Source organism: Paroedura picta, chromosome 2 (assembly GCF_049243985.1).
Source record: "Paroedura picta isolate Pp20150507F chromosome 2, Ppicta_v3.0, whole genome shotgun sequence".
Classification (NCBI taxonomy): Eukaryota; Metazoa; Chordata; class Lepidosauria; order Squamata; family Gekkonidae; genus Paroedura; species Paroedura picta.
In genome coordinates this window covers 181,978,373-181,991,527 of record NC_135370.1, presented here as the reverse complement: position 1 = coordinate 181,991,527, position 13,155 = coordinate 181,978,373, and the positions used below count along the sequence as shown (strand labels likewise).

General features: G+C 50.7%; 1 non-coding gene across 1 annotated transcript; it reads right to left on the bottom strand.

The window, feature by feature from the left end:
* Positions 1 to 12,323: 12,323 nt before the first annotated feature.
* Positions 12,324 to 12,398, bottom strand: TRNAA-AGC (transfer RNA alanine (anticodon AGC)). The gene has a single exon. It is a non-coding gene; the product is annotated as a tRNA-Ala (tRNA).
* Between the last annotated feature and the right edge of the window lie 757 nt (positions 12,399 to 13,155).

Sequence of the window (13,155 nt, the reverse complement as noted above, 5' to 3'; positions counted from 1 at the left end):
AGAGGTAGCCTAGTAGAGGGCTAAGAACACTGGGTTCAAATTACGGGAAATATCAGAAAGCATTTCCTGACAGCGAGGACTCTTCGTAGGTGGAATGTGCCGTCTCAGAGGGTGGCGGAGTCTCCTTGGTTGGAAGTTTTTCGGAGGAGATTGGATGAGCACTTGTCAGGAAGGTGTGGTTTTTAAGCCCCCAAAGAGGTAGGGGGCTGGACTAGGTGGCCCTTGGTTCACGACGTCTCTCAAATATTCCAGCTGACCCTCCCTTCTCTCAAACACCACAGAGGAAAAAACATTTCTTTTGACGTAACTTAAACGGAGATTTCAACACACAACCATACAGGAAACCACATCTCTGCAGCGAAGGACACGTTTTAGAAGTAGTTTTTCCTGTTTTGCACAAGGAAATCCATCTGTGCAAACGCACTGAAAGAGCATTGGCCAACATATGCGGAAGAACATCACGAGAGAAGATTCTCGTTTCCGTCTGTGGCTCCTTCCACACAGGTGGGGAAATGCTTCGTTAGAAGCAGATTTTCCAGTTTTGCACAGGAAAAATCCAACTACAAGAGCAATTTTATTCCACAATATCCCCGATTGTGGGATGGTTCAGCATGACTTGAGTCCAGCGAAGGGAAGAGTTTCCGCAGGATACACAGCCGGGTGAAAGAAAACGTCCCTCTTGCCACAACCAAGGGACGGCTAGGCTTTTACCAGAATCAGCGAGGGAGAGCCTTGGCCATAAATCAGCTAATAAGTAAATAAAGTGCGGTTTGGAAGGGAGGCCTAGAGCAGCCATCCTTGATTTAATAGCAGCCCCGGATGGGACCATCCATGACTGTCTGGGCTGGGCAAATATTGACAGAAGTCGCTTGTCTTCCAGAAGAAGCTCTTGTCACCTTTATGAGGGGGAAATGGGGAAGAGGATGGATTTTACCCAGTTGCTGTGCCAGGGGTGCCAACCCCCCACCCCACCAGAGCCAGCCTGGGTAGTCAGGTTGCCAACCACCTGGTGGGGCCTGGAGATCACTCAGAATTATAATCTCAAAATGGCAGAGATCTGTTTCCCCACATAAGATGGCTGCTTTGAAGGAGAAGGAAGCCGGGGTTCTGTTCCCACTTTTAATTGACAATCGCCTGCCCTTCCTTCCCCCAGCTGGCTGCACGTGGAGGAGTGGGGAATCCAACCCTGTTCTCCAGATTTGAGTCTGCTACTCTTACCCTCTACACACCACGCTGGCTCTCAACAGAAAGAGCTGGTTTTTTGTATCCCGCTTTTCACTACCCAAAGCAGTCTCAAAGTGGCCCACAATTGCCTTCCCTTCCTCTCCCCACAACAGACACCCTGTGAGGGAGGGGAGGCTGAGAGAGCCCTGATATTACTGAAGAAGAAGAGTTGGTCCTTATATGCCGCTTTTCTCTACCCGGAGGAGGCTCAAAGTGGCTTCCATTCGCCTTCCCATTCCTCTCCCCACAACAGACACCCTGTGAGGGAGGTGGGGCTGAGAGAAAAGAAGAAGAGTTGGTTCTTATATGCCACTTTTCTCTACCCAAAGGAATCTCAAAGGGGCTTACAAATCGCCTTCCCTTTCCTCTCCACACAACAGAGGGAGGTGAAGCAAGAGAGAGCTCTGAGAGAACTGAGACTGGCCCAAGTTCACCCAGCTGGCTGACTGTGAAGGATGAAGAGGGGGAGGGAATCACACCCAGTTCTCCAGATCAGAGGCCGCTGCTCTTAACCAACTACACCAAAAGCTGGCTTTGGAGCATGGCGTCTGTGGCATTATACCCCGCTGAGGCCCCTTGCATACACAGTGCCAGCTGAAGAGGGTTGTTTCTGGTTCTCCCACCAAATACAACCTGTGGTGATTCTAGACAGGGAGGGACGGTGAGCTTTGGTTCAGACCTTGGGGTTTCTGTTTTTTTAGCAGTACCGTCATGGAATGGCCAAGAAGGTCGTGGTCGTGGCTCTGGAATTCTCGCCTTAGGGAGACTTGGTAGTAGGTTTACCAAACTCCAGGTGATGGCTGGAGATCTCCTGGGATCAGACTAATCAGGCAACAAGGATTAGTTCACCTCAAGAAAATATTTACTTTGAGAGGTGGACTCAATGTCCTTCCTCTCCCCCACACCCTACCTTCCTCACAGCCAGCATGATGCAGCGGTTAAGAGCAGCGGCCTCTAATCTGGACAGCTGGGTTTGATTCCCCACTTTTCCACATGCAGCCAGCTGGGTGGCCTTGGGCTAGTTGCAGTCCTGTTAGAGCTGTTCTCACAGGGCAGTTCTCTCTGAGCTCTCTCAGCATCACCTACCTCACAGGGTGTCTGCTGTGAGGAGAGGAAAGGGGAAGTCGAATGTGAGTCACTTTGAGACTCCTGGAAGAGAAAAGTGGGGTATGAAATCCAACTTTTCTACTACTGAGATGCTTGGTTATCTATAGCAGAGTTTTGCCCTGTCATAGGAAACTTGATGCTGAGTGCAGAAAATAAATCTTCCAAGGAGTGCTGCAAAAAAAGGTTCACTTCCCTTTACTGAAGTAGGGCTGATTCTGCACTTACTTTGTTTTTTCCATTGTGGATCCTGCTGAATTCAGATCAATTTGAAGTCAGGTCTTCCTCTATCCCCCCCCCCATTGAAACAGAAAGTGTTCTGCACTTGATTGGAGAATTTTCAGAAGGGGGGGGAGCCAAGTGCAGCAGGAGTTTCTTTTCTTGAACGAGGGTTGGGGTGAGGTGGGGTGGGGAGTGGATTGGAGCCAGCAGAGGAGGGGGAATAAAGCCAAGAGGCAAATTTCTGCTGAGAGAAATTAGGGCTTCTGGAGCGCAATCACTTTAAGACAGGCCTTATTACTGGGAACCAGGAAGACTTTGAACTGAGGCGTGGCCAATCTGGGAAGACTACTTTGCTCCCAGGCATGGAGCAGTGAGTTAATTCGCAAAAAGGAGACTTTTTCACACTTACTGATGGTCATTTTTGAAATATCAAGGCTTATATCCACTCCAGGATATCGCAAGGGAAAGGTAGGGTCACCACGAATCAATCATGCATGTTGCAGAGGTAAAATTTAAAGCGGCCAAAACCAAAATGGAAATCGAATTCAGTGTAGACTGCAGGGATTTAGTCTATCTGGGAGTGGGTAAGATAGATTCTATGATAGAGACCGGGGTCCGATGGCAGCTCCCAATTTGGGCATTTCCCTGCATTCTATATGAATCATAGAATCATAGAATCATAGAGTTGGAAGGGGCCATACAGGCCATCTAGTCCAACCCCCTGCTCAGAATCAGAATCATAGAATCATAGAGTTGGAAGGGGCCATACAGGCCATCTAGTCCCACCCCCTGCTCAACGCAGGATCAGCCCTAAGCATCCTAAAGCATCCAAGAAAAGTGTGTCTCCAACCTTTGCTTGAAGACTGCCAGTGAGGGGGAGCTCACCACCTCCTTAGGCAGCCTATTCCACTGCTGAACTACTCTGACTGTGAAAATTTCTTTCCTGATATCTAGCCTATATATATATATATAGAATAATTCAGATCCATTCCATTTCAGCAACAGGTTGCCAGTGGATTTTGCCATTTCACACAGTCCAGTCCAGTTGCAAAGTACATTGGAAGTGAATTCTTTAGCCTGCGGAACGGCTCACTTCAACCCCCCCCCCCCCCCAGAACTGAGCTTTCTCCTGTTGTGAAATGAAGACTGTTTGGTTGTGTTTGGCGTTTCCTCAGCGATCCGTCTTCCGGCCTATGTTAGGATCACTGTTTTTATTCCTTTGTATTTCCCCCCTCGCTTTGTAACGATCTGTGGTGGGTTGGCAGGCTTTCATGGTTTGAAAATGCACTTTTAATCCTATTTTCATTTGTTCACTGCCTCGACGACCCTCCTGGGAACAGAAAGGCAGGATATATATTTTTGTAACATTTTTTAAAAAATTGAAAATCTTGTGAGTGTGCCTAGGGCAGCCAAGTCTCCACAGTCCATGGGTGGGGGATGGAGCCGGGGTGTACAGAGGCCTTGGTGGCATACAAAGTGATAGAATTCATGGAATGATAGAGCTCAAAGGGACCACCGAGGCCATCTAGTCCAACCCCCTGCTCAATGCAGGATCAGCCTAGAACATATCTGTCTAGCTCAGGGGTAGACAAACTGCAGCCCTCCAGATGTCCATGGACTACAATTCCCAGGAGCCCCTGCCAGCATTTGCTGGCAGGGGCTCCTGGGAATTGTAGTCCATGGATATCTGGAGGTCCACAGTTTGACTACCCCTGGTCTAGCTGCTGCTGAAAGATTGCCCATGAAGGAGAGCTCACCGCCTCTTTAGGCAGCCCATTCCACCCCACCCCCCCGAAGCCCCCATTTTCTCCAGGGAACTGATCTCTTTATGGAGATGAGCAGAATTCGAGGGGGATCCCCATGTCCCACTTGGAGGATGGTATCCTGCCCTTTTCTCCAGGGGAACTGGGCTCTATAGTCTGGAAAGGAGCTGTCATTCCAGGGGATCCCCAGGTCCTGCACGGAGGTTGACATCCATACTCTACCCTCCCAAGCAGCCCTTTTCTCCAAGGGAACCGGTCTCCATAATCCGGAGAAGAACTGCAATTCCAGCAAGTTCCAGGTTCCGCCTGGGGACTGCCATCCCTACCTGCAGATCACAACGAACCCCCAACAGCTGCCTTGCACCCAGCAGCTCCAGTTCTTCTAGCAGATGACACGATCCGCTCCTCCTCTGCCGTTCTAAACTCCCCGTTTGTCCCTCCAAGCTGTGCCAAAGGCAGAGCATATTTATTGTTCTTTAGCACGTTCCAGAGTGCAGCTTTGGCATTCCGGAGAGCTGAAACCCTGACTCCAATTACTACCCGAAATCCATCATCTTGCAGAGCGAGATCCATAAATCTCCGGCGTATCAAGGAATTATCAGGGACGGGATTGTTCTGCCGGAACGATAAGCCGCTGTCCGTTTCTCTGGTACATTTGGAACAGGCCATTGTCCGAGACAAGATATGGGGACGCGGGAAAGGTTGTCGTGACCTCGGGAGGTTTTCGGGATGTCTTTAGAACTTGGACAGGGCCTCTGCTTTGGCAGGCCGCTGTTCCCAACGACTGGGGCTAAATATATCACGCCACTCTGCCTTCCCTGCTTGATGCATCACTTTGTTTTCCCTTAAAAGAAACATTTTGAGAGTGGGGTGTCGATGCCGGCCTTTCTCCACCAGGGTTTCTGGAAGCTCTGGGGTTTCTTGGTGGTCCTAGGAGGGTTTCCCAAATGGGGGGAGTTTTAAAAATGTGTTAAACATTTATCGAGTGATATGACCATCTGAAGGGGCCTCTTGTGGCGCAGAGTGGTAAGGCAGCAGACATGCAGTCTGAAGCTCTGCCCATGGGGCTGGGAGTTCAATCCCAGCAGCCGGCTCAAGGTTGACTCAGCCTTCCATCCTTCCGAGGTCGGTGAAATGAGTCCCCAGCTTGCTGCTGGGGGGTAAATGGTCATGACTGGGGAAGGCACTGGCAAACCACCCCGTATTGAGTCTGCCATGGAAACGCTGGAGGGCGTCACCCCAAGGGTCAGACATGACCCGGTGCTTGCACAGGGGAGACCTTTACCTTTACCTTTACCTTTACAACCATCTAGGGCAGTGGTTCTCCACCTTCCTCATGCCGAGACCCTTAATCCAGTCCCTCCTGTTGGGGTGACCCCAAACCATAAAATTACGCAAGGGTTCTTTCACAGACATTAAACCGAAACAGACCCTTGGCATGAAGATCCATGGTTTGTGACTGTATATCAATTGGTTTTTTTCCTGGGGTTTCTCCGTTCAGTTCTGCCTCTTGTCCCGTCGAGCTGTACAGCCACCTGGAGCACCTGGCGGGAGACTGCGCTGCGCTGGAGGTGCTGCTGGAGTGGTTGGCGGCTGAGCATGGGCGCCTGCAGGAGGAGTGACAGCAGTGGCAGCCCCCTGTCCTTCCCCCCCCCCCAAGCTGCTTGCCCTGCCGCGGCCCCTGCTCGTCCTGACCCCCAGGTCGAGAACAACTCATCTAGGGTCACATTGGTCCACCTTCCCTTCCCAAAATGGCCAATGAGGGTCTGGAGGGGGTGGGAAGAGGAGGGGCCTGGGTGGGCGTGTCCACAGCTCTGCTTCCCAACCGTATTCTGAATGGATCATGCCATTTCTGCGATTTCTTAAAGCCTGGAGAGCGTTTCAGGGGTTTCTCGCGGGTAAAAAAAGTTGAGAAAACTGGTCCATGATGATGCAAATGTCTGTTAATTGATAATTATTTTATTATCAATGATTATATTTACAGCCCACGTTTCTCACGGGGACTCAAGATGGATTACACAGAGTGAAAAAGCACAATCTTTTACTTCTTTATCAGTTAGATAGTAGATTTGTAGGCCGCTGTTCTTCTTACATTCACCTTCCCTTTCCTCTCCCCACATCAGACACCCTGTGAGGGAGGGGAGGCTGAGAGAGCCCTGAGATTACTGAAGAAGAAGAAGAGTTGGTTCTTACATGCCACTTTTCTCTACCCGAAGGAGTCTCCAAGTGGCTTCCAGTCGCCTTCCCTTTCCTCTCCCCACAACAGACACCCTGTGAGGTGGGTGAGGCTGAGAGAGCCCTGAGATTCCTGCTTGGTCAGAACAGCTTTATCAGTGCTGTGACTAGCCCAAGGTCACCCACCTGGTTGCATGTAGAGGAGGTGCAGGAAATCCAACCCAGCTCGCCAGATTAGAAGTCCGCAGTCCTAACCACAACACCAAGTCGTCCAAAAGAAACATGTGAGGACGTAGCTTCAGTCCTGTGGCTGCCCCAAGGCCAACCAAGTTTCGCTCTGGGTATCAGCACAGTAACTGAGAGACTAGCATTGGTGGGTGCAATTTCCTGTGGCCACGTTGAAACAGTTTTCTTTCCTTGTTAAATGACAGGCAGGGGGAGTTGGCCAGAAGGGCTAGCTAGAGACAAGATGCAGAAATGATTGAGAAATAAATGCAGCTAAGACTGGAATGACACATTTGGCAAGATGTGTAAACAGAAGCCAATCCTCATTTGGATAATATAGGAATAAACAGCAGAGACGAGAGCTCAGTTTGAGTCCGGGGGTTCCCTTTAAGACCAGTGATGTTTTATTCAAGATATAAGTTTCCAAGTGTTTGCACACTTTGTCACGTCTAATGCAACAGAGATTCCTCAACCATATATATGGGTAGAAAGAGGGTGGGCGGGATTTAATTGCCTAGAAGGTTTTGCCGGAGTTCAGATGCATAATTAACTGGGCAACGAGAGCTGCGGAAGGATAATTGCCCAAACAGCAACCAGCTCAGAAAGAGGAGAAAAAGAAGAGGAAGAAGAAAAAGGAAGAGGAGTAGGAGTTGGTTTTTATACCCCACTTTGCACTAACTGAAGGAGTCCCAAAGCAGCTTACAGTCGCTTTCCCTTCCTCTCCACACCACAGGCACCTTGTGAGGTAGGCCAGGCTGACAAAGCTCAGAGAGAACTGCTCTGTGAGGACAGGTTTCAGAGAACTGTGATGAGCCCAAGGTCACCCAGCAGGCTGGATGCAGAGAAGGAGGGAATCAAACCTGGCTCACTGCTCTTAACCACGATACCACACAGGAAGTCCAGAGTAGGGTGTAAACTGCACGGAGCTTTTATTCCAACCCCAGATCGATTCAGTCCCTGCTGAATCGAATGCGAAACACAGAATGCGATTTCCGTTTGGATTTGGGGCGATTTAAAATTTCCTTCTGCAGCAAGAAGGATTGATCCAGAGTGACCCTACCTTTATTGTGCAATATCTCAGAGTGCTTTTAACCCTCATTTAAAGGCTGTTTTCAATCTGGGACCCGTGATTGGCCACAGGTGGTCATGTGACAAACTTGCCTTAAAGGAGAAGCCCCTAATTTTTTCTCCTCTGCCTTTTTTGATCCTCTCCCACCCCACCCCCTTCCAAGAAAAGAAAGAGACTCCCTGCTTGGCTTCTCCCCCTCCCCTTCAAGAAAAGAAAGAAAGAGGCTTGGCTCCCCCTCCTTCTGAACTACCCTAACGTGCAGAAGACTTTCCTGTTTCAATGGGGTGGGGGGGAAGAGGATCAGAATTCAACAGGATTGACAATGGAATAAACAAAGTGCAGACTCTGCCCAGGTCTGCAGAGGCAGGCTACAATTAACCCCCTCTGAATATCTGTTGCCTGAAAGACCCTACGAGGTTGTCGTAACTCAGCTGCAACTTGTTTGGAGGTATCGGTTCTCTCCTGGTGACCAGCATGGGGGTGGGGTGGACTTACCGGGACCAGCAGGGAGGCCCGTCCAACGTACAGCCCCATGTACTGCCCATGTGACCTAGAAGTGATGTCATAGTGCCCGGGATGTTGGGACGATACTCTGGTATATGGGCAAAAACTCTATGGTCAACGTGGCTTCTACCATAGAGTTTTTGCCTAAATACCAACATGTCTCCCCCAACATCTCAGATGTGATAACGTCACTTATGGGGCTTGGCTGTGGGAGGCCCCTGCTTCCACTGGGGAGGGGGGAGTGTATGGCAGCCCTCTCTACCACCTTGGCTATTAAAGCCAGTTTGGTGTAGTGGTTAGGAGTGCGGACTTCTAATCTGGCATGCCGGGTTCGATTCAGCACTCCCCCACATGCAACCAGCTGGGTGACCTTGGGCTCGCCACGGCACTGATAAAACTGTTCTGACCGGGCTCTCTCAGCCTCATCCACCTCACAGGGTGTCTGTTGTGGGGAGAGGAATGGGAAGGCGACTGTAAGCCGCTTTAAGCCTCCTTCGGGTAGGGAAAAGCAGCATATAAGAACCAACTCTTCTTTTTCTTCTTCTTCTTAAACTGAAAATGATTTTGACGATTGTCGTAAGCCATCTTGAACTTCAAGGAAAGGCAGGAGATGACCGTGGTAAGAAATAAGTCAATCCCGATAATTCGCAGGGAGAATCTTCTGGAATATTTTGCTCTCCACTCCCATTGAGTCCCGTATTCTCCCAAATATATATTCAAATCCTTTCCCGAAATCAGAACGGAAATGGAACTTGCAGAACTCATTAACAGTCAATAAATAAAGTTCTCCAAAGGAGAACTTTGACTCCGGCATGTGAAACTTGAAACACGCCACATTCCGCAGGGACGGCGTGTCACGTCAGCTTCTCGAAGAGGAAGAACAGACAAGGCAATCGGGGAGGCCATGATTCTGTTCATGTCTTCCCCGCTTGACACTTTTCTGGCCAGGAAGGCTCATTGGCTGCTCATCAGAAGTTTTGTTTAAATAAACATTTTACATATTGGAGGCCTCGGGCGGAAGACGGCCCTGGAATCGTTTGCGGGGGAGATGAAGGCGTGGTGATACTTCCATTAAAGCCATGACTGGAAGATCCCTCCAGTTGTGAGTGGGAAGGATTCTGATCTTTGCACGTAGGTGTTTGTCGCTTGATAACATGCTATCAAGTGATGATGTGTGAACTGGCCAGTTCCAAGTTGGGAAACTCCTGGAGATTTGGGGATGGAGCCTGGTGTAGACAGGGACCTAAGGGAAGTACAATGCCCTGAAACCTGCAGAGACATTTATCTCCATGGAAGGCCATGTGGAGAGAGTGAGAGGACAGAGGGAAAGAGGCCAATTCCACACAGGCAGTAAAGGCCGGGGTGGTATCTATACGTACCCGGGACTAATCCCTGTATCTACATCACACTGCCCCCAGGCCACCCCCCTCCCGGGCCTGGAAGCCCCATCCTAGGGGAACGTGGATTCTTCCGTGTTCCCTTTTGGCGCAGCCGGGGCCAACAGGGCTGTCTCATGGCAGGCCTATCTGGGCCTAGTCTGCACACATGAGATAATGCACTTTCAATGCACTTTAAAAGTAGATGTTCCTGTTCTGCACAGGAAAATCTAGCCGCGAAAGCTCATTGAAAGTGCATTATCTATTGTATGCAGACTAGGCCCTGGACGGAAAGAGCCAGGTCTAGAAGGCTACTCCCCACTCTATGGAGGCTTGCAGGGGACAAAAAGTGCCCTGGACAGTTTTGTCAACACTTCATGGTGTTGCAGGGTAGACTGGGGCATTTTTTTGTTTGTTTATTTTGCAGTAAGGTGGGATTGCATGGAATTCAATTCCACCTTAACGCAAAATAAAACACCCCACATCTCCCTCATGCGGTGGAACCTATCTGCCGCCACTGTGTTTCCTGGGGGGACACATTTCAGTGCTGGAGACAATCCGGTAATGAAATGTCTCCCCTGTGGAGACACAGTGTGCTGCAGAGCCTGGAGTGGCTCTGCTAATGGGGAATCGACCAGAGAGGGAGGGAGGAGGGGTCAGAGGACAGCTCTCAGGTTAACACAAAGAAAGGCATCCAATTCAGGGAGATGAAACCTGTACACCCTCATAATATCCCCCTAGCCTGATTTCCAGGCATGCTAATTCACTCGCTGCAATGCTATGAAATCCAGAGATCAGTTGAATTCTGAGAGAGATATTCCGGTTCAGCCTGGAGGCTCAAGCCAAAAAATACGAAGTGGATAACAGTTCCACAGAAGCAACAAAATGTACTGTGAAAAGACAACATGCTTTAGGATGCTTTGGACTGATCCTGCATTGAGAAGGGGGTGGGACTAGATTGCCTGCATGGCCCCTTCCAACTCTAGGATTCTGTGGGTCTAGTTCAGCAGTGGAAGGGGCTGCCTAAGGAGGTGGGGAGCTCCTCCTCACTGGCCGTCTTCAAGCAGCGGCTGGACAGATCCTTCTCCTGGATGCTTGAGGCTGATCCTGCACTGAGCAGGGGGTGGGACTAGATGGCCTGCATGGCCCCTTCCCACTCTGGGATTCTAGGAGTCTAGTTCAGCAGTGGAAGGGGCTGCCTAAGGAGGTGGGGAGCTCCCCCTCAATGGCCGTCTTCAAGCAGCGGCTGGACAGGTCCTTCTCCTGGATGCTTGAAGCTGATCCTGCACTGAGCAGGGGGTGGGACTAGATGGCCTGCATGGCCCCTTCCCACTCTAGGATTCTTGGAGTCTAGTTCAGCAGTGGGATGGGCTGCCTAAGGAGGTGGGGAGCTCCCCCTCACTGGCCGTCTTCAAGCAGCGGCTGGACAGATCCCTCTCCTGGATGCTGGAGGCTGATCCTGCCCTGAGCAGGGGGTGGACTAGATGGCCTGCATGGCCCCTTCCCACTCTGGGATTCTGTGATTCTGCAGGAGAGCCACCCCAGTAGAAGTAAAGGCGGGGGGGAGGTTGCAAACGTAGGGTGACGGGTGCATCAGCTGACATCACTTCCAGGGGTCTTCAGTGCCTGAACATTTATTTCAGGGGGTCCTTGAGAGTCCGAAGGCTGAAAAAGATGTACAGGCACTAAACTCACCTTATCGGCTCCTCCTCCCACGTCTGGCCTGCATTGTTCCCCCACTGGACGGACTCTTGATAAGTAGCCGTTTACGAGAGACACGAGGACAAAGAGCAAATGTCCCAGGACAGATTCTCCTAAAAGATGTGCTTGGAACAATGGAGGCGCTAGTTAATCACTTCTAACCCCACTGTGTCCCCAGCCCTTGAACGTACGGCGTACTGAACACCCTAAAAAAAACCCAACTTCAGTTTCATGTTGATTTAAGGCGTTCTGAGATTTATCGGGCGTGTAAAACGGATTGATTTCATTAGCTGCGTGGCTGGTTTCTCCTCTGCACAGAAACCCCAATGGATGATTCATGGGCCAAGCAGTGCCAGGACCGAGGAAGGAGAGCTTGATGGCTTCGTTTGGGGACTGGAAGTTCTAGCGGGGAAAGAATCTGTTAGTGGAAAATTTACGGGCACAGAAAAGTCTAGGAACTCCAAAAAGTTGAACGGACAGGCAGACTGAGGGCAAATTCTGGTGAACACACATGAAGCTGCCCCCCTACTGAATAAGACCCTCAGTTATAAAAGTCAGTATTGTCCACTCAGGCTGCTAGCTGCTCTCCGGGGTCTTAGGCAGAGGTCTTTTACATCTCCTCCTGCTTGGTCCTTCTACCTGGAGCTTCCAGGGATTGAACCTGAGACCTTCTGCATGCCAGGGTCTTATATTGAGGCCTTCCACATCACCTGATACCTGGTCCTTTTAATTGGAGATGCCAGGGATTGAACCTGGGACCTTCTGTAGGCCAAGCAGAGAGTCTGCCACTGAGCCGCAGCCCCACTCCATGGCTCTCCAGGGTCTCAGGCAGAGGTCTTTCCCATCCCGTCCTGCCTGGTCCTTCTACCTGGATCTTCCAGGGATTGAACCTGAGACCTTCTGCATACCAGGGTCTTAAATTGAGGGCTTCCACATCACCTGCTACCTGGACCTCTTAACTGGAGATGCCAGGGATTGAACCTGGGGCTTTCTGCATGCTAAGCAGAAGCTCTGCCACTGAGCTATGCACCCTCCATCTTAGTTTGTGACTCTGTTCTTCATGTATCTAAGACCATATGTTGGGTCCTGTTTCGAGGTATTTAATTTCATGATTTGTTTTGTTTTAATTTCATGATTTATTCCACCTTTCTTCCCAATGGGGACCCATTGTTCTGCTCTATCCAAGGTTATTGTCATTCTGAAGGAAGTATGGCCATCAGCTCCTGCCATTGCTGGTCATGTCCAAACCAAGCCTTTGAGTGAAAGCAGATGCTGGACTAGATGGACCTCTGGTTGGATCCAGCAGGGCTCTTCTGATGACCTTAGGAAGGCCTCTCTGCCCTGTGGTTGGCCTTCCAGAGGAACTGGCTGGCCCCTGTGTGAGACCGGAGGCTGGACTAGATGGACCCCTGGTCTGATCCAGCAGGGCTCTTCTGATGTTCTTAGGAAGGCCTCGGCCTCTCTGCCCTGTTGCTGGCCCTCCAGAGGAACTGGCTGGCCCCTGTGTGAGACAGGAGGCTGGACTGGAGGGACCCCTGGTCTGACCTAGCAGGGCTCTCCTGATGTCCTTAGGAAGGCCTCGGCCTCTCTGCCCTGTTGCTGGCCCTCCAGAGGAACTGGCTGGCCCCTGTGTGAGACAGGAGGCTGGACTGGAGGGACCCCTGGTCTGACCCAGCAGGGCTCTCCTGATGTCCTTAGGAAGACCTCGGCCTCTCTGCCCTGTTGCTGGCCCTCCAGAGGAACTGGCTGGCCCCTGTGTGAGACAGGAGGCTGGACTGGAGGGACCCCTGGT